Source organism: Anguilla rostrata, chromosome 6 (assembly GCF_018555375.3).
Source record: "Anguilla rostrata isolate EN2019 chromosome 6, ASM1855537v3, whole genome shotgun sequence".
NCBI lineage: Eukaryota > Metazoa > Chordata > Actinopteri > Anguilliformes > Anguillidae > Anguilla > Anguilla rostrata.
In genome coordinates, this window is record NC_057938.1 from 21,190,912 (window position 1) to 21,209,281 (window position 18,370).

The following is an 18,370-nucleotide window of genomic DNA, read 5'->3' on the forward strand; positions in this document are numbered from 1 at the left end:
TGTGATCCGAACGCCCAAGACACATTTTAAAACCAAGTGTAAACAGGGTCTATGTACACAGGAAGAAAATGGGAGTTCCATACTCTTTCTGCTGTGACGAAGACAGGTTATTCTACAAGCAAGACTTCAGCAGCCACAGAATACTGACATTTCTCATGTTTACATGATTAAGCTCAGTCACAGGTATGTCCTTCTGCTCCATGGAGGCCCAATCTGCTGACTGCACTTGGTGCCAGTCCAAAAAAAAGCAAATCTCTCCCAACCTCACCATTTGTCCACACAAACCATTCATGGCTGCAGTGCTGCTACTGTAGTAGTCTTGAGACCTGCACATTCCCTCTGGGCCCAGAGAACTGACTAATGGCCAGTTAAGTCACGTATATAAAGGTGGAAACAGTACCACCTTTTAAGTCACACTAATGAGGGTTTTATTCCCCGCCCCTAGTTTTACAAGTTATGACAAAAATACTTTGGCTCAAGCCTGGTACAGCATGCCAAATTACATCTTAACATTGAAAACTAGTTTTATTAATACTGCTGGAGCTCATAGCCAGAAAGAATAAAATCCATATGGCCAGAGGTAATTTTTTTTCTGGCAATGTGTGTGACTGCCACACTGATAATTAACCAGTTGTATTGGACTACCCAGAGGAATGGCCCAAAGACAGGCTCAAGTTGGCCTTCACAGATAAAGCAACTGCTCACCAGAGTATGTTGATGCAAGGAAAACTCAAAAGCACAATGCAGTACCGAGTGCATTTATTTCACGTTTTACACCGCTGGTATTCACTCCTACAGCTACAGACAGTATGACTCGGCACTTGCCAATTAGACTGCCAACTCGCTTCACTGGGTATCTTGGGTCCGGTGAAAACAAACCAGCACACCCCGCTATCAAATAGCATGCCTGCAAAAAAGATTTAATGGAATAATTCATGGTACTGTACTTTACAAATCATTGTGGGGTGTGTGAAGGCACCTAGTGATACCCAAATTCTCCTATAACCCTGAAAATGCACAGACACTTAAACCTATTGCTACCACAAGTATACTGCGTGGTCATAGTACAGCTTCAAAAACAGTAGGCAGTGATACTAGGTGTACACCCACATTTGTGCCAAAATCATTAGGTTCAGTCATGCAAAGCAGAACAATCCATGCCCTTAATATCTAGACCACCTCCATTACGGTCAGCCCAAATGGCCAATTGGTTTTAAAGATCATGACTACCATTCACCCCATGAAAACAAAAGGTGGGGGTGCAAATGTTGCAGGAAAAATAGCCAAACTGAAGATTTGCCAAAACCCATGGGGCAATCAGGACAGGTATGTTAAGGCAGTCTTTCAGCACTCAAAAATATTAACAGATATTTTATTGGTAACCCAATTTTATGAATGGAAGTGGTACAGACTTCCAGATACAAGTACTTTAAGGGAAAATGAAAATGTACAATTCAAAGAATCATTCGGGAAAAGAAAAAGTAACCATACATTAATTTTATTCTGAAACCAGTCAATTAAACAATTTACAGGTTCTTAAATATTGTCCACATTTAATATATTTAATCAAAATCTTGTCCGAAAGGGTCAAATCAGGTCGGCCACGTTCATTGGCATCTCGACGGCTGTATTGTAGAAAGTCTCGATATCCTGGAGGATCCTCTTAGCTTTCTCGGTGACGAAGTTGATGACGACTACTTTCCTGCCAAACGACCTCCGACCGATTCTGTTGGGCAGACGATAATCACAACCAGGTCAAAATCCCAAATGCGGGATTCAATTCTCAAGCGACTTTGGGTTAGTTTGTTTAGAATCGCTCATCTGTGGAAGTAGTTTTCCCGATTTGTGGGAAGGTCATAATTCATGACCAGAGATACTTGCTGCACATCAATTCCACAAGCTTAGAAAGCAAAAATCTCCAAGTAAGCATAGGAAGAAAAAAAGAACTGCATTTTCAACAGGACAAATGATAGTTTATGTAGCCTGCAATTAAGTAATGAACTTCAACTGTGAAATCCAATGTGGAGTGCAGACATTTTTATCTCCCAAAAGGCTTTACTGCTAGGTAAACACGACCTTTGCAAGGACAAAAGCCATTTTGGTTTCAGGTCCCCAGCCTGATTTAAACCAAGTAAGCCTAAGCAGAGTACAACTTTACAATGCAACTTCAAGTGAAAGCTTTCAAAAGTGTGCCTGACCATATCACCAAGATCATATCAAAATTACCCCTGAACTTCAAATTCAACATGTCCTACACAGGAATGATAACTTATGTAAATAACAAAAACAAATCAAATGTTAAACTCACCAGCAAGTCTGTAGTGATCAAAACTCTGCTAGATCCAGACCTAATCTCTCAATCACATCTCGTGCCTCCCATTCCTGTTTAAAAAAAATAAATAATAAAAATAAAAAATTGTAAGTCCCATTGTAAAAGCGCAACACTTCATAGAAATAACCATTTTATTTCAGTTAAAAGCTGTAGCACAGGACCTTGAGACCAAAGACACTGGACATTAAGAAAGAGGTCCACCAGGGTCTCATTTCCGATACTGTGCAATTACTCTCCTTCCTGGGTGTACTCTGACTTTCATTATCACAAGAACTAAGCCAAAGAAGGCTTAGATCTCACGATTTTAGCAGAGTGCTTTAGCAAGAAGGAATTCAGAATTAGGTCAGTGTACCATAAGAAAGTATGCGAACGCAAATGCCAGGCCGACACTGCAAATGCATGGCTCAGTTGAATTGCTCACCTCCCTCTCCATATTGATGTAGAATTTCTTGATGCCTTCCAAAGTAAGCTCCTCCTTTAACAAGGATGCAAACTGGTTGGCGCATAAATTTTGGCCACTTCCAACACGTCAGCTGGCACCGTAGCAGAGAGGAGCACCACCTAAGGCGAAAGGGAGGTTATAATCTCGGCTTCACGTGAACACTTCTTCGACCTCCTAAGAATGAATTTGTGGCACTAGACTTTGAGACACAGGACACCGGACATTAAGAGGTCCGCCCAAATTTCATCTGCAGTGCAGTACTAAATATTCTACCTCCACCTACTACCTTGCTAGCATTATTTCATAAACCAAGACTTGATTTAGGAAATTTTACCATGGTTCTTTAACGCAGAAGAATCAGTTATACATGCATGGTTGAAATATTTCTCTAGTAAGCACCAAAATATTTGTTTACGCATTTGTGATTTTGGATTTGAAACCTTGATGTCCTCAACCAATCACCACTTAATTTAAGATTCACTACAATATAAGCCACAAAACAATCACCATGATTGACAATTTGGCTACAGTTCTTATTAATCAAGTCTTTAAAAAGGGACTCACTTGGATGTTAGAAAGTAATGTGTGAAAAATCTCAGATTTGGTCCTTGAATCCTCGACTCAACATGTCATCCGCCTCACCCAAGACAAACATCTTGATGAACCTGGGAGCTGTGGAGAGGAGCATTTCAGTCAGAACTTACATAGCCCAAAAGACAGCCTGGGCACCTTTCACCATAGTGATCAGTTAGATAAATAAGGCATCTCCATTGACTGGTCAGTCCCGAAAGATGGTTACGCATCATCTCACTACCAAGCCATTTTTTGGATGTTGAGCAGCAGAACGTACTCTCGCAAATACTCACACAGGTACCTCCTCTGTTGAGCATGCCGAACACTCGTCCCTGGGGTTCTGACCACTATGTGGGTAGCTTCGCCCGGCAGCTTACGCATATCGTTTCCGACGTCCGTGCCTGCAATGCAGGCGTGGCACCCAAGTAATCGCCTAGAGCCAGGATGACCATTTGAATCAGGAGAAGTGACATCAACATTAATTGCAAGTCGTTTCCCCAGAAGCCCAAAGCAAATGCTCTTGTTCACTTCAGAGAATAATAACTTTGCATTGAGAAAAAAGTATATGCAACTGCAAAGCACAGAGGACGGCAGTGTCCCATTAATATAATTAGGCTATTGAGTGATCAGTTAGAAAAGATATCTCCAGTTAAGGTCAGTCCCGAAAGATGGTAAAGCATCATGTCACTCAAAACAGATCTGAACACAAGCTCATAACAGACCTTAGAAAGATCTGAATTGAAAAATCATACCTATGATGCATAGAAGGTTTGCCCTTTGCTGAACTGCCGATGGTTTCTCAAAACCAGGCACAGATTCCCCTCGAGGGCCTCCTTCAGGTTCATGTCATCAAAATTTTCGGTAATTTCTTTCCAGTTGCTCTGAGAGAATACAAAAATCCAGATGAGATTGGGCTGTTCGGCATGGATATACTATGCAAAATATGAAATTACGGTTAAAAAAAAATTAAAAATTAAAAATAAAAAACCCACACACCTCAATAATACCATCAGGCTCCATTCCCTCCAGGCCTCCATGGTCTGTCTCTAAAGCTGGCAATAGCACAAAATTAGTTGAACGCAAACATCACTGTACAGTGCCTAGTCAGCCAAAGGTCAAACCACAGTAACCATCACCACAATAAGAACCAAGTGGCATGAAACTGTACTGGTTACAAGTTCAACCAAGTTAAAATTTCTGGCCCATATCAGGCATACCTTGTGGTGGGACAGTCCAGCTGCTACGAAATCACCTTATCCACTCTGTTTTTACAAAGTTACCAGTCTGTTTTTACAAAGTTAATAGGTTGGAAGTACCTAGTGCGAATGATGTTACATCAAACGATTATCCAATTAACCTCGACTGACTTGGCCACACATTACTTCCGTGCAACACGTGGCGGGCAGCCACTGTGATAGAAAACCGTTCACAAAGCTGCAGTGCCATTTTTATGAAGGTTGCAAGCACACTGCACTTTCAAAAACCACCGCGTAATTTGGGAGTGATGCGAGATGGTGTACCTACATGCACGCACCGACATACGTTATTTTACCGGTTTAGCGCCATGCAATACAGGCTACTACACAGCTAGCTAACATTGCTAGGGAGCAAAGCTAATCTGTGTCAAGATATTCAGCGACAGAAAACAATATCGCATGGGTTTATGGCTTGAACTAGCTGGATAAGTAGCAATTCATGACAACTTCGTTATCCTATAAAAATGCAACTTGCGCTTCTAACGTTAGGCTGCTACTACTAGCCTATATCCGATGTTTAAAGCCACTAGCTATCGATACAGGTTTAGCTAGTTCACCTTTTTACTAGATGAATGGGGAATAATTAATTTCCCCGTATTCATAGCTAGCATTGCCCACAGCAAGACCGCTAACGTTAGCTAGTTACCATGATCACATCTAAACCAAATATTCCAACGCCGGGTCGACAGACCATGTGTAACGTGAGAAATCGCAGGGCATATCCTACAAAGTAGGCCACTGGTTGGCTAACTCGCTAAATATAGTTTAGCCTTTTATCACGCTTGCAATTATACAGTCGGAAATTGAATCTGACTTGAAAACTTTGTTATAAATTAATTAAAACGTGGATGCTTTAAAGCATGATGTGCTGGATGAAGTAAATGGTTATTTACCATAATCTAGTCCAAAATAGCTAACTTCAGCCAGTTAATTAGCAATTCCTTCACGTTCAGTTAGCAAACATTTGTTGATGTTGAGAAAACCATACAGAAAATTAAAATACTAAATTCTCAAACGATTACTGTTATTAGAAATTATTTCAATGGGCAACTACCTTTTAAAATCCACAGAGTCCCCTGACATGATCCGATACACCCAGGCGTGCTCAACTGAAAAGGAGGTTGAGCAGGACGGCAGATCCTTTTATTAACCCGGGATTCACACTTCCGCCACGTGGAAACAGTCTAACTAATAAACGATACATTGATTAAAAGGTCTCGCCTAATAATAAATAGATTAGGCTTTACATAATGTTAAACAAAGGTGCTCGACTTATCTCTGGGAGTATTTTAGTATTGGCAATATAAAAACTTGTGAACTACCTTTTTATGCGGAAGGATATTTCAGTAAAATCGAAACGTGTTAGGGTTGCTACGGGGTTTCATAAAATCCCTGCACCGGAACCATGAAGAAACCGGAACCCCCACGTTTCGACATGAGTGTCAAAACGTCGGCTTTAGAAGTTATGCTTCGAGGGAGGGAAATGAGCAGATGGATATTCTGCCCAAACAAACTCTCAGAATTAAGGATCTAGAGTCTACAGGTTCCATTAAGCAAAGCTGAAACTAAGACATGCATAACAGTATGGCAGGAGTATTGGGACATTAATGAAACTGGAAGACATCTACATAATATACAAAGACGTTGGTGATGGGAGGAAGGTGGGCTGGAAAAGAAGGGAAGAAAATGTCCACTCGTCTGAGAATAGGTCATAAAGGTCTCAACCACATATTATGTAAAAAAGGCAAGCACCCAACTGGAAAATGCACACACTGTACCCAACCAGAAACAGTCGAACATGTACTACTTAAATGTAGAAAATACAATATAGAGAGAAATCACCTTTTTCAGTCACTAAGGAAGGCAAAACACCATGACCTTTCCTTGTCAGGTCTCTTGGGAAAAAAACAGCATGCAAGATATACTGTGACATTATTAAGTTTTTAAAAGAAACTGATTTAGGTAAAAGAATCTAGAGTTTTTTTTCTCTTTTGTTCTGCATAATCTCTTGTTCCACACTCCAGTCTAGTTGGTGGCAGTAATGCACCTATAAGCTGGTTTACCAACCGCCAATAAACACCGAAGAAGAAGAAGTTTTGCTTTGAGTAAGAATGACACTTCTCTGGGTTTTGCCTATGTGTTGCCTGTTTTAGCTTCGAGAGGAAAGCCAGTCAGCATAAAGGAATTTTCCTGAAATCGCGTGAACACAAGATAAATACTTACATTTTGGTTTTAAACGGAAAGAAAGACAGAAATGGCCATATTTGTCATTTCTTTTGATAAATTTATTGTAAGAAGCCGGTCATTCATTCATTGGTGCTGGAGCCTATCCCAGTGTGCATTGGGTGAAAGGCAGGATTACATCGTGGACAGGTCCCCAATCTATTGCAGGGCACACACACCATTCACTCGCCATTCACTCACACGCTTATACCTATGGGCAATTTAGAGTCTCCTGTCAGCCTACCTGCATGTCAACCCATGCCAAAATACGGAAAACCTGCAAACTCCACACAGGAAAGGCCCAGGCTGGGATTTGAATCCAGGACCTTCTTGCTGTGAGGCAACAGTGCTACCAACTGCGCCGCTCCTAATAACTTTCTAATAACATCCTATTTTGGAATTATGGCTCCTGTCATATCTTTTCCTGTTCAGGAGTGATAACAAAGGCCATTTTTGTAAACATGTAGAGTGCCTCTGTTACTGACCATTGTCTTCACCTGGTTGACCCACAGAATTAGATTGTGTTGTAATGTTACATCATACATTTAAGTTAGCTTGCTGGGCCCCACTGTTCCAAAAGAGATAGCCGTTAAGATTTTCAAAGTGCAGCTTGATGTGCATAATTAATTCAAATTTATAAGATAATATTTTGTACTCCAGACATGACACGGATATATGACAAATGAAGTAAATTATTCCCATGTGGAAATTTACTGTGCAGTAATAAACTTGGGACTCTGTGGAGCCCCCCTGGGGTCAGCTGAGAAAAAAGACCCATGTGTAAATCTGTACTCTTGTTTTAGAAATCTGTGTGCTCGAATTACGAATCCGTGCCCACGGATTTCCGAGGGCGCCGTTTACAAATCCGTGGGCACGGATTCGTACTTCGAGGGCACGGTTTACAAATCCATGTGCATGGATTTGTAATTCACGGGCACGGTTTACAAATCCGTGTGCATGGATTTGTAATTGGCGGGCACGTTTTACAAATCCATGTGCATGGATTTGTAATTAGAATAGAAGGCGCGGATTATGAATCTGAGAGCGCGGTTTATAAACCGCGCACAGATTTCTAAACCGGGAGTACAGATTTGCACATGGGTTTTTTTTCTCTTTTTTTCTCAGCTGACCCCAGTGGGGCTCTGTAGGGCTCCGTATAAATAAAAACTGTTTTCAAGGCAAGGTAGGAACCATTTACAAGCAGCACATTATCCTACAAGAAATATAAGCTAAATTAAAATTGAAAAAATGAAAAAAGAAGAAGAAAATAAACAAAAATGCACACATAGTGGTTTCAGAAACAATTATCATACTAATTCTCATACTAAAAACTGTATTTTCTTAGCACTTACAGTTAAATGCAAAATAGTTGAGACAGTGACACAATTTTTGTTTTGGCTCTATACTCCAGCATGTTAGAGTTAAGGTATTATATTGATTAGCTAGAAAACTACTTGTGCTCACTACATTCATAGTTAGGTAGCTGATTGTTGCACTTTTAAGGAACTAGTTCACACACGTCCTTTATTTGGCTTAGCTCTCCCTGTAAATATGTAGTTTGCTTTATGATTTCACTTCAATGTTGTTGTGGTGCCAGGAAGGGAATTGGGGTTCTGTCCACCAGGGGGCAGCACCAGCCCTACTCAGAGGCATGTCTGCAGTCGTGATTAGTATTCACTGACTGTGGCCAGTTACCTAATTATTGGGTCTTATAAAAAATCCTGGTTTTCTGGCCTTGAGAGGATGGATTTAGACATTGGCTGGTTAAAAGACTGGTGATTTTTCTGTGTTCCTGTTTCTAGTTTTCTGCTGGACTTTTTGCCTGTCTGTCCCTCCAGTAGAGCGTCTTGCTGACTTTCATTATTTTGATTTTTGGTGTTGTTTATTTGTGGACTTAACAAAAGCAGCAGGTCAACCCTTATTTTTGACTGTCTGTTCACCGTGTGATACTGAAGCCCTCCCCAACCCTGCATCACAGTTGGGTAAAATGTTTTGCAAAATTAATATCAAATATCTGAATGTGATAACTTCCTACCTTTCATTTCAGAACTTCTGGTAAGTTTAAAATCTGTAATCATCTCGGTGTGTTAAACTGACCAGTACATACTTAGATTAAAAGGTGAGGCCTAATAGGTTCCTAAACAATTGAGAAACTGAGAACAGTTACTCTAAAACTCATTCCAGCTCTTGCTTTAAAACAGTCTATGTATACACAGCATACAAATGCAGAATATAGGTATCATTCATTAAAAAAAAAAATCTTATTTAATGATTAGAATGTCATTATTGATTAACTTTGAAACATATTGACATGGTCATGACCTGGTCTTTACAGATAAAATTTATACCGGAGAACATTTCAGTCTGTAAGGAACATTCAGGAAAATGAAATGACACGTTGTTAGAAAGCACAGTGGGGACTTTCATTGCATATTCTTCTGTAAGAAAAATACCCATGTCTACATTTTGTATACCCCTTCGTAAAATCTAGAAGCACTCTTGTTCTTATCAACATGACTGTTTTTTTCTACATAACTGAGATAGAGGCTGTTATGAAGATAACCCTCACAATTCATTCACTCTGCTGCATTGGCCAGTCATAGTGTTTTTACAATGCACTGTACAGCTGAGCATATGGGCTTGGGTGCCAACCTTATGCGGGAGGGAAAACTGCTGCTTTGGAAAATGCAAAATGAAAACTATTTCTTTGATCTAATCTTTGACTTTTTGAAACAAATTTTATTTTCTATTTTATCTTGGCTTTTCAATCCACTTTCATCCTTTATCCAATTGCTTTAAACATGAAAGGTGAAAAGACTTACTTGGACATCAACTGACAGCCTGTCATTGATTCTCTATACAAACAACATGGATGATTATATGCTGACTGGCCAAAGCTGACTGACATTGTACAGTGATGTCATGCAGCTGTGGTTAGAAGAGACACAAAGAAAAGATTCAAGCTCAGTAATCCACATTAACTTATTTTCATGACCCCCATCCTTTTCCGGTGCAATGTGTTTCCCTTTCTCCCTCCACAGACTCAACATCCCCCATAACTGATGGCTTCCAACTCAATCTGGTAACATTGTACTACCCACTGCGGTCTGCTCAAGGGTCAGCACTTCCTGTCTACATGGTAAACAGATGTGTAGCACACAGTCAGAAATGGCTCAAGTGTCAGTCCACGAAGAAGCAAACCACAAAGGATGCGCTTTGGTGAAAATACAGCCATTTAAAATGACAGTATAGCAGTATTAACTTCAAGCAGCAGCAACGAAAATGAATGTATTATACAAAGAATGAGATGCAATTTCCCCCAATGATAATGTCAACATTGATGACAGTCAACACAGTTCCTCATTCAGCCCTTCAGAAAAGTTTATCATCAAGATATGCTTGCTTTCTATATCCCCCTCGAGGTTTCCTTCCATCTGCCACAGGGAGTTTTTCCTTACCACAGTTGCTTTAGGCTCACCCCTGTGGGGGTTTAGGCCAGGGTTGTCTGTGAAGTGTATTGTGACAATTGCTGTGAAATACGCTATATAAATAAAATTTAATTTATTGATATCACACATTAATGTTCTAAGCATTGATTCATCATGTGCCAAAACCTTAAGCTTCAGTATTGTGATTAACTACTTTTCATCCCCAGATTAGAATGTTTTCCTCCTGAAGTGAAATGTCCGATTGCATTGAACCAATGTCCTTTATCAATCCCAAAGAGCACAGACAAACATGCTCTCCTCTGTGCCAGCTGCCTCTTCATTCCACTCCACGTACCACCAGCAGAGCCCTGCCATCAGTGCATCCAGAGGGAGTACAGTTAGCATGCATCTAGTGTCGGTAGACTGCAGGTAATTGAACGATGAGAAAAAACTGCTAATATGCAATGAGGAGGATCCTGCTGATCGCAACCCTCCTTTCCTGCGCTATGCTGTGGTGACAACAGGGCCATTCGCGGCTGTTGAACACAGCCGCTCAGCCCTGAAATACACTTACGCAAATGGAACGTACTGCAATGTATTGAATATGTATGTGATATACATGGACTTCTTGTAAAATATAAATTTCTGCTTGCTAAAGCTGCACGTGAAGGGTCTTCTTCAGCCTCTCATCTGTACGAGCTCAGCTTGTGGACTACAATGTGAAACGAAGCAGCCGCCTGAGGTCACGTTTGGGAGGAAAGCATCACGCGTGTCCCACAGATCGATAGCGGAGGTTGCGGCAATGAGTGCTGAATGTGATTGGCCACAGGGGTGGAAACAAATTTGAGAGAACAACAAAATTTGAGAGAACAACAGCCCTCCTATTCAAAGATCATGTTGGTATAGATCACAAGTTCTGGTGAAGTGCCAGAACAGTAAAAATTGTTCAAATGACTTGTCCCTCCGGACATTTTAATTTGTCTCCCAGAAGTTCCTGGAATCCCAGCAAGTCCTCAGAGTCTAGAATTTACAACATGACAGTCAAACAGAAAAGGCAACTGTTTCCATAAGTTGTAGTTAGGAAAAATATCATTTGATCTAATGAGAGCTATCAAATACTGATATAATTAGTATCTCTCAGTGAGCAACTCATATTTTTTGACAAGGCGTCTTCTCGATGGGCCTCGTTCACGAAACGTGTGCAATCACATTTGATCGTTAACTGCATGTTCATCATTTTTTTCTTATCTGTATTTGTTCATCGCTGTTTCTTTAAGGAAATCACATGAACAGGATTTTACATGACTTTACAAACAGCCAGCATTAATCATCTCATACACCTGGGATATGCACAAAACCAAAGGTCTGCACGTGTCATGAATCTCATATTTTTATTTGTTAGGAACATTTTTAAAAACAAAAGTAAGAATAATTTAAAATTTTATGAATGAGGCCCAATATTATTAGAATTGTTTTTCTTTGTTTTTCTTTCATTTCAATTAATGATGATGGTTTGGTTGGGAAATAATTAAAAGGCTGTGATTAAAAATACACAATAAACACACCACATCTGGAAAGAATCACATTTTAGTTCTTATTTTCTTGTTATGACTTGTTTATATTTGTTCAACGAATGAGAGGCATCAATTGTAAAGTGCTTTGGATAAAAGCGCTATATAAATGCAGTCCAACTCTTAGGCTGTCAGAAACTTTTATATCAGCCAGGAAAGTGCATTGTTACAGGCTTACCAGGAGGTGGCGCTTGTGTTTAGGCCTTTGTGCACCTCGAGTCAAACAGGAAGCTTGATGATGCGCATGACATGATTTTCTATGCTAGGATGTAGTACATATACACGCATATTTAACTACACAGGAAAGAACACCCTCAGCCAACCAAAGGTGTGAAGCCCTGGAAGCAAGCTTCTACTGCGCATGTCTTCATTGTTGAGGGAAAAACATTAGCTCCCCATCAAAATGAATGGGGAATATCAGACTTTTGAAGGCAAAAGAAAACTTCCCTGATAGTATTTTGAAATTATAATGACCGTTGTGTTTCATGTGAAAAGCACATTGAAAAATATGCATTATGTAATAAAATATGCTCATTTTAATAAATATTTTCCCTAGATTTCTGGACCAAAACAACCATTGTTTCAGAAACTGCTGGACATAATTACATTTCTGATCACAAAAAATGGACCGATTTCACCTTGGATTTCTACATCAAATTCAATGGGCAGTAAGCTCATTTGCCCTCAACAGTTGTGAACATGCGCAGTAGGGGCAGTTTCCTGATACTTCATAGGCTTCACTGACTGGCCACTCCTACCCTCTCCAGTTCCTATGAACACTCTGTGATGTAGTAGTATGCCCCTACATAGCTCCAAATTAGAGATAATGTGTTTGACTTCTTGGTATAACCATACAGATCACAAGGTGACCGGTCAGTGCTAATGGCAAATTCTGTTCCTAAGCTGTTGATAGTTTGAATGCCCCTCAGTTATTAGCAGTCAGTTATCAATGTCTCCTCTATTTCCACCCAGCTATAGGACAGTAATCCAGAATGTCTGAACTTGTAGACAGAACATTCAATGCTTTTCCAGGAATTTGATATCAAAGGATAGTTTCATGTCAGCAGTGCACGAAAGACATTTGCAACCGCCATATGGGCTGCCTCTGCGGGCACGGCTAATCCCTGCATCCTGGAGGCGGAGGGTCACCCAAACAGGGTGCGATGTCTGTGAAGTCATGCCAAATTCAAGCGGAGCACGATGACGATTTACACGCGCCAAGTCCGTGGCACATTGCTCCGGCTTTGCAAAGCAAATGTCTGTGCTTGGCCAGTGGAGGATGGGCTACCCCTCTATAGCCGGGTTACTTTCAAAATTTATTCCCATTGGGGAGTTTTTTCTCGCTGCCATTTGAAGGTTTTCTCCCCACTGGGAGTTTTTTTTACCTTGCATACTTGCTTTTTGGGGGTTCAGGCCTAGTGTTTGCTCTGTCCCTTGCCTTTCTACTCTTAAAAGTGTCTTTGTGACAGTTCTCTGCGCTATACAAAAAAAAAAAAAAAAAAATGGACTAAGGCTTTTGCTGTACATCTGTCTGTCTGTCCCCCATGGAGGGTTTGTGCAGGAGGGGACGCTGGCCTGTGGGAATGCACACTGATGCTAAGCCCTAATCGCAACCAATCACTTGCTGCTGTCACTGGGGTGGAGGGACAAAAAATGCCCTTCAGCTTTTTTTCGGCGCATGCACGGGACATGTGACCTTCGCAAAGTATGGCAACCTTTCATCAAAACAGCATCCCCCACACACCCCCTCTCTGATCTGGTATCCCCCAGGATAAGAAAACAAACCCATTCATAACAACAGTTGAACAACAAGAAAAGAAGAAAACATACACTTGATGAGCTCAAAAGTCTTTTTGCACTGCATCTATTGAAATGAGATTAGATGCATTCTTCATTTAGCTCTTATGGAATGGAAAATCACAAGAGAATGAAAATCTAGTAAGCGTTGCAAAAGATCAACCACATTTTCTTGTGCCAAGCAAAGACTAAGATATTGAATGCACAATGTGTGCAGTAAAAACCTGACCCCCCAGGTTTAGTTAAAAAGTTATATGTTACTTGAATAGATGAGGCCTTTCCCACTTGCACTGTGGCTAACGTTTCTGTCATTTCATGAACTGTAACAACCAAAATGTTTTATAAAATATTTTCTTAACCTCGATTAGCTCTAAGCAGAATAATATAAATTTATAGACAGCAGTGAATAACCATAGTTAAAGAACTAAGCTTGCAACCCAGTAGTTGCAGTTTAAACTCATGATAAAAAAACGTCTTTTGCCTTTGAGCAAAGTAATTAGTCTGCATTGTTTAATTAAATATCCAGCTGCATAAATGGATCGAGTGCAAAATGAGGCTTATGTAAGTTTCCCTGGATAAGGAAGTGTGAAAAAGAGTAGAAGAGCCAGTAATACTCCACTACCCAGGAGATTTGGGGGCCCATAAATTACAGCACAATTTTTTAAGGGCCCCTGTCATGCATACGGTGCTACTGCCACAACCTCACAGTATTATAGCAAAATGGCCCAAAGCTCTTTCATCAAATCACTAGTCCTTTCATCAGCCCGATAGACTAAGTAGTAGTAGACTGTATACATTGTGTGCGGTAGTGGCACAAATAAAAACCATTCTGAGGCACAACATACTACTTCAATGTGGTTTTGCGAAACAAAGAAATGCTTGTGGCACGTCACTGCTAACAAAGACAGCATTGCTTTGTGGTAAATGTTTCAAAGGAAGTCACTCCTTTTGCAAGGAATTAGCTGTTAAAATCTTGATAGCTGGTTCCTGTATGGACAAATTGGTCTATTTGCCGCTATGCAAAGTCACATGAGCATGAAGGAAAAGTATGTAGCAGACTTTAAATATCTACTAATCAGTTTTCCGGTTTCCTCACAATCATTACATTCTACAACCATTACATTCTCAGTTGATGGTTCCGCAGTGTCTCCCTCTGTTCAGCTAGGAACCTTGGCGTGACCGCAGATGAACAGCTGAGCTTCTCTGAACGCATTGCAGCAGTCGCCAGTTACTGCATATTCTCCCCACGCAACAACAGGAGAACATGCCCCTTCTTTGCATAAGAAGCTGTATAGCTACTTTTACAAGCCCCTGTAATCTCTTGTCTAGACTACTCTCTCAGAAAGGATGTGTTAATATCCAACATACTTTTTATGTTACTACTTTTGTGTTACTTTCAACACATTTTTTACATTACATTACAGGCATTTGGCAGACGCTCTTATCCAGAGCGACGTACAACAAAGTGTATAACCATAACCAGGAACAAGTATGACGAAACCCCTAGAGAGAAGTACCGGTCCAAGTACAGGGAACAACCGCATAGTTCAACTTGGACCCTGGTGGTTAAACTGATTAACACTAACAACGAGAACGGCAACAACGCAATCTATGGAAAAATAAAAATAAATAAAAATACAAGTAGTCGTTAAGACTGGCGCATCAACTAAGTCACCTATTAAACAGCTGCCTAGTTACACCCCTAAGTTTAGTACATTTTGTGTCAAAGTTAACACTTTTGTGTCACAAATATACAATTTCTGTGTTACAAAGGGAGACTTGTTTACACAGACGGTGCTGAAAGTGACGCAAACTGTGTTGTCCTTCACTAGACATTGTTTTAAGTCATCTTATGGGAATGTGCTGGTTTTCAACCTGCCAAGAATCACACATTACAGCACTTTTGTACATCCTTCACTGGCTTCCAATGGATGCCTGCATTCAATTCAAATCACACACTCTCACATATGAAGCTATGACTAGTATTACCTTTTCCTATCATAAGACAATAATCACCCCATCCAACCAGACCTCTGCATTTTTGATGCAAGCAACTTGATGGTGGCATGTGTATGACTGTACCCTCTCCAGCTCTTTTTGTGTTTTCTTAGATTGCTCTAGCTAAAAGCATCTGTCAAGTGATGAAATTGTACATTCTAAATGTAAATTATAGCACCAGTTGAAAACTGTCTCTCAATTGTGTTAATTGTGTTCCCATACAGTATAGCTTATACTGCATAAGGAACAGTCTTTCAGTATGGCTCCTGCATTTGTGTGCTAGGCCTGTGCTAAAGCCAAGAACGGAAGGGGGCTTTCAGGGGATTTTTTTTTTGGGGGGGGGGGGGGTAGTCATCGGCATTCTGAGGGCCTGGTATAGCTGCAACAGGCTGGGATGTTTGCAGTTGGCACACTTCATTCAGAAGAGGAAATGGTGTGGCAGCGGCGCCTTGAATGTCGATGCAGCAGGCAGAGAGAGCAAGCGAGAGAGAGAGAGAGAGAGAGAGAGAGAGAGAGAGAGAGAGAGAGAGAGAGAGAGAGAGAGAGAGAGAGAGCGAGCGAGCTTTGAAAAGCCATGGAGCCACAGCTACATACTGCTGCGCCACCTCCATCAAAACATCAAAGCAACTGGCAATGACAGGTAATGTGATTCTCACACATGTTTCCTGATAAGTGCTCATACCAGGTAATTGGACTTCCACCACTCAAGGTCCCAGATAACATTGTGCACATACATGTTGATGCATGTTAAACAAACACAGGGAAACTGAACAAGCAGCAAATATATCTGGAATACTGAACACCAGCACAAAGCAACCATCTCAACTCAGATCTATTAAGCATAACAAACAGGCTAACAATAACACTGGACCATTATGACACTGGCACCGAGACACTTACTAGCTACTGTTCATAAGAAGCAGCATTTCTCTAGAACTTCTATCAGAAAAGTACAGAAATGACAGACGGCTAACCAGTCTAATCATTGTAGTTTTGCCATCCATTCAGCCAGTGGAAATTCTAGTCTTCTGTGCTTCTTAGAATTTGCCTAATTTAATGCAGCGCTCATGCTATAATGTCTCTGGATCTGAAATAACAATCTGTGGTTCTTAAATATTTTCTTACCTGCCTTTGATGTCACAATGTAGGAAAGCCACAAGCCTGAAATCATAGTTTGGTATCAGATCACAAGAATGATCCAGGATTGTATTTTTTTTTTTTTTTACAAAAAAGTTGTTGAATTACAGCTCACAAGAGCAATTGTTCTCTTTGGAAAGTGATCCAGTGATCCCAAGTGATACAATTAATGATACTATTTATGCATGCCCTGCACTTAAAATACATAAATAAATAAATTAATTAATCAGTTTGCATTCACAGTTTTGTTACAAGAGTTTCACAGTGCTGCTGTTGTAATGCAGTTACACAAGGTGTAGCCTTAGCAAAATACAACCCCTCCCACATTTTACCTGGAAACAGTGGCTGCTATTCCTGCACTTTAACCCTTGTGCTCTGTTAATTTATTAGCACCTGAGAAACTGTTAGCCTGGGCCAAGTACACCAGGAGATTATCAGGATTTTGAGCTTTAACAACCACAGTAAGTAAGGACCTTAATTTAACATCTGATCCATAATATGTCATCTTTTATTGCACAGTTCCCCCATCACTCTACTGGGGCATTGGGTTATTTCTCCTATTTGGTACAGTGGGGGAAATCGCCCCCTAGTGGCTCAGCAACACCTTTTCCGTAGCATCTCATTAGTTTTTCCCAGGTCTCCAGTCAGTACTAACCAGACCAAGTATTACCCAGGTCCACACCTGCTGAGCCTGACATGAGAATGGAAAAGGGTGGTATGGGTGGTATCAGTGCTGCATTTTTTCAGCAGTTTTCCTGTACATTTTTTCAATGCTCACCGATGCTTGTGTTCACAATATATGCACACAAGCTATTTTTCTGTCCTATGCTGTCTGTGAATTCATTCTGGCCAAAAGCGCCTGAAACGTATAAATGATATGCTAAACTTTAGAATATAGGTGGTTGGTATCACCATCTTGTGCAAAGCTGCAGATGCTGAATTAATCACACAAAGTTAAAATAAATCACTACTCACATATTCTCATGCAATATTCAACTTCTGCAAATCCCAATACCATTGGTTTGCTATTCTATTTTAGTTCTTTCTTTTGTTTTGCCTACAGATCCACCGCATATTCATGTCAATAACAATAGTCATAGTTCTCTCTAATGACCACCAGCCTGTCTTAGCCAATCACTGTGTGACTATGGTCACTGCTCAACAAACAATATTCATAACAAAACTGTATAAAGATATGCTCTATAGGTTAAATTGGGATGGCAGGTATGTCATCCAGCCAAGTTACGCCTTGGCAGGGCATGCCCCATATGATATTTACAACAATAAATGTGCATTAGTACAGAAAAGAAACAAATCAGTCATCCATGATTCATTTGTCACACATTTTAAGCATACAGCCAAATTATTTTTTTTCCTTCCAGCTGTATGCAGACAGGACATCACATTTTATTGTGCACATGTATTTCATAGACAAATTAATTTCAAAAGCCGTGTCTATTCACACAATACACCACACCAGTATTTATGTATAAACGGTACACATGCAGGGGATAGGCTAGTTTTTTTCCCCTCTGCTTGAACTTTTTGCTGTTGACTTTAAGAGAAGTAATCAAACAGTTTTCTGCAGGCACACCCATAAAACCACCCACACA

General features: G+C 40.4%; 1 long non-coding RNA gene, 4 other non-coding genes and 1 pseudogene across 5 annotated transcripts; all 6 read right to left on the minus strand.

Annotated features, from left to right (window-relative positions):
- Nucleotides 1–1,656: 1,656 nt before the first annotated feature.
- Nucleotides 1,657–3,820, minus strand: LOC135257951 (eukaryotic initiation factor 4A-II-like; annotated as a pseudogene).
- On the minus strand, nucleotides 2,478–2,662 carry LOC135258383 (small nucleolar RNA SNORA81). The gene has a single exon (XR_010330975.1). It is a non-coding gene; the product is annotated as a small nucleolar RNA SNORA81 (small nucleolar RNA).
- LOC135258386 (small nucleolar RNA SNORA81) lies at nucleotides 2,959–3,131 on the minus strand. The gene has a single exon (XR_010330978.1). It is a non-coding gene; the product is annotated as a small nucleolar RNA SNORA81 (small nucleolar RNA).
- On the minus strand, nucleotides 3,513–3,587 carry LOC135258388 (small nucleolar RNA SNORD2). The gene has a single exon (XR_010330980.1). It is a non-coding gene; the product is annotated as a small nucleolar RNA SNORD2 (small nucleolar RNA).
- A 12-nt stretch (nucleotides 3,821–3,832) lies between the features above and the next one.
- On the minus strand, nucleotides 3,833–5,749 carry LOC135256811 (uncharacterized). The gene is made up of 3 exons (XR_010330527.1): nucleotides 5,658–5,749; nucleotides 4,344–4,399; nucleotides 3,833–4,228 (listed from the first exon to the last, which is right to left on the minus strand). It is a non-coding gene; the product is annotated as an uncharacterized LOC135256811 (long non-coding RNA).
- LOC135258387 (small nucleolar RNA SNORD2) lies at nucleotides 3,968–4,037 on the minus strand. Its single transcript, XR_010330979.1, has one exon. It is a non-coding gene; the product is annotated as a small nucleolar RNA SNORD2 (small nucleolar RNA).
- Nucleotides 5,750–18,370: the final 12,621 nt, after the last annotated feature.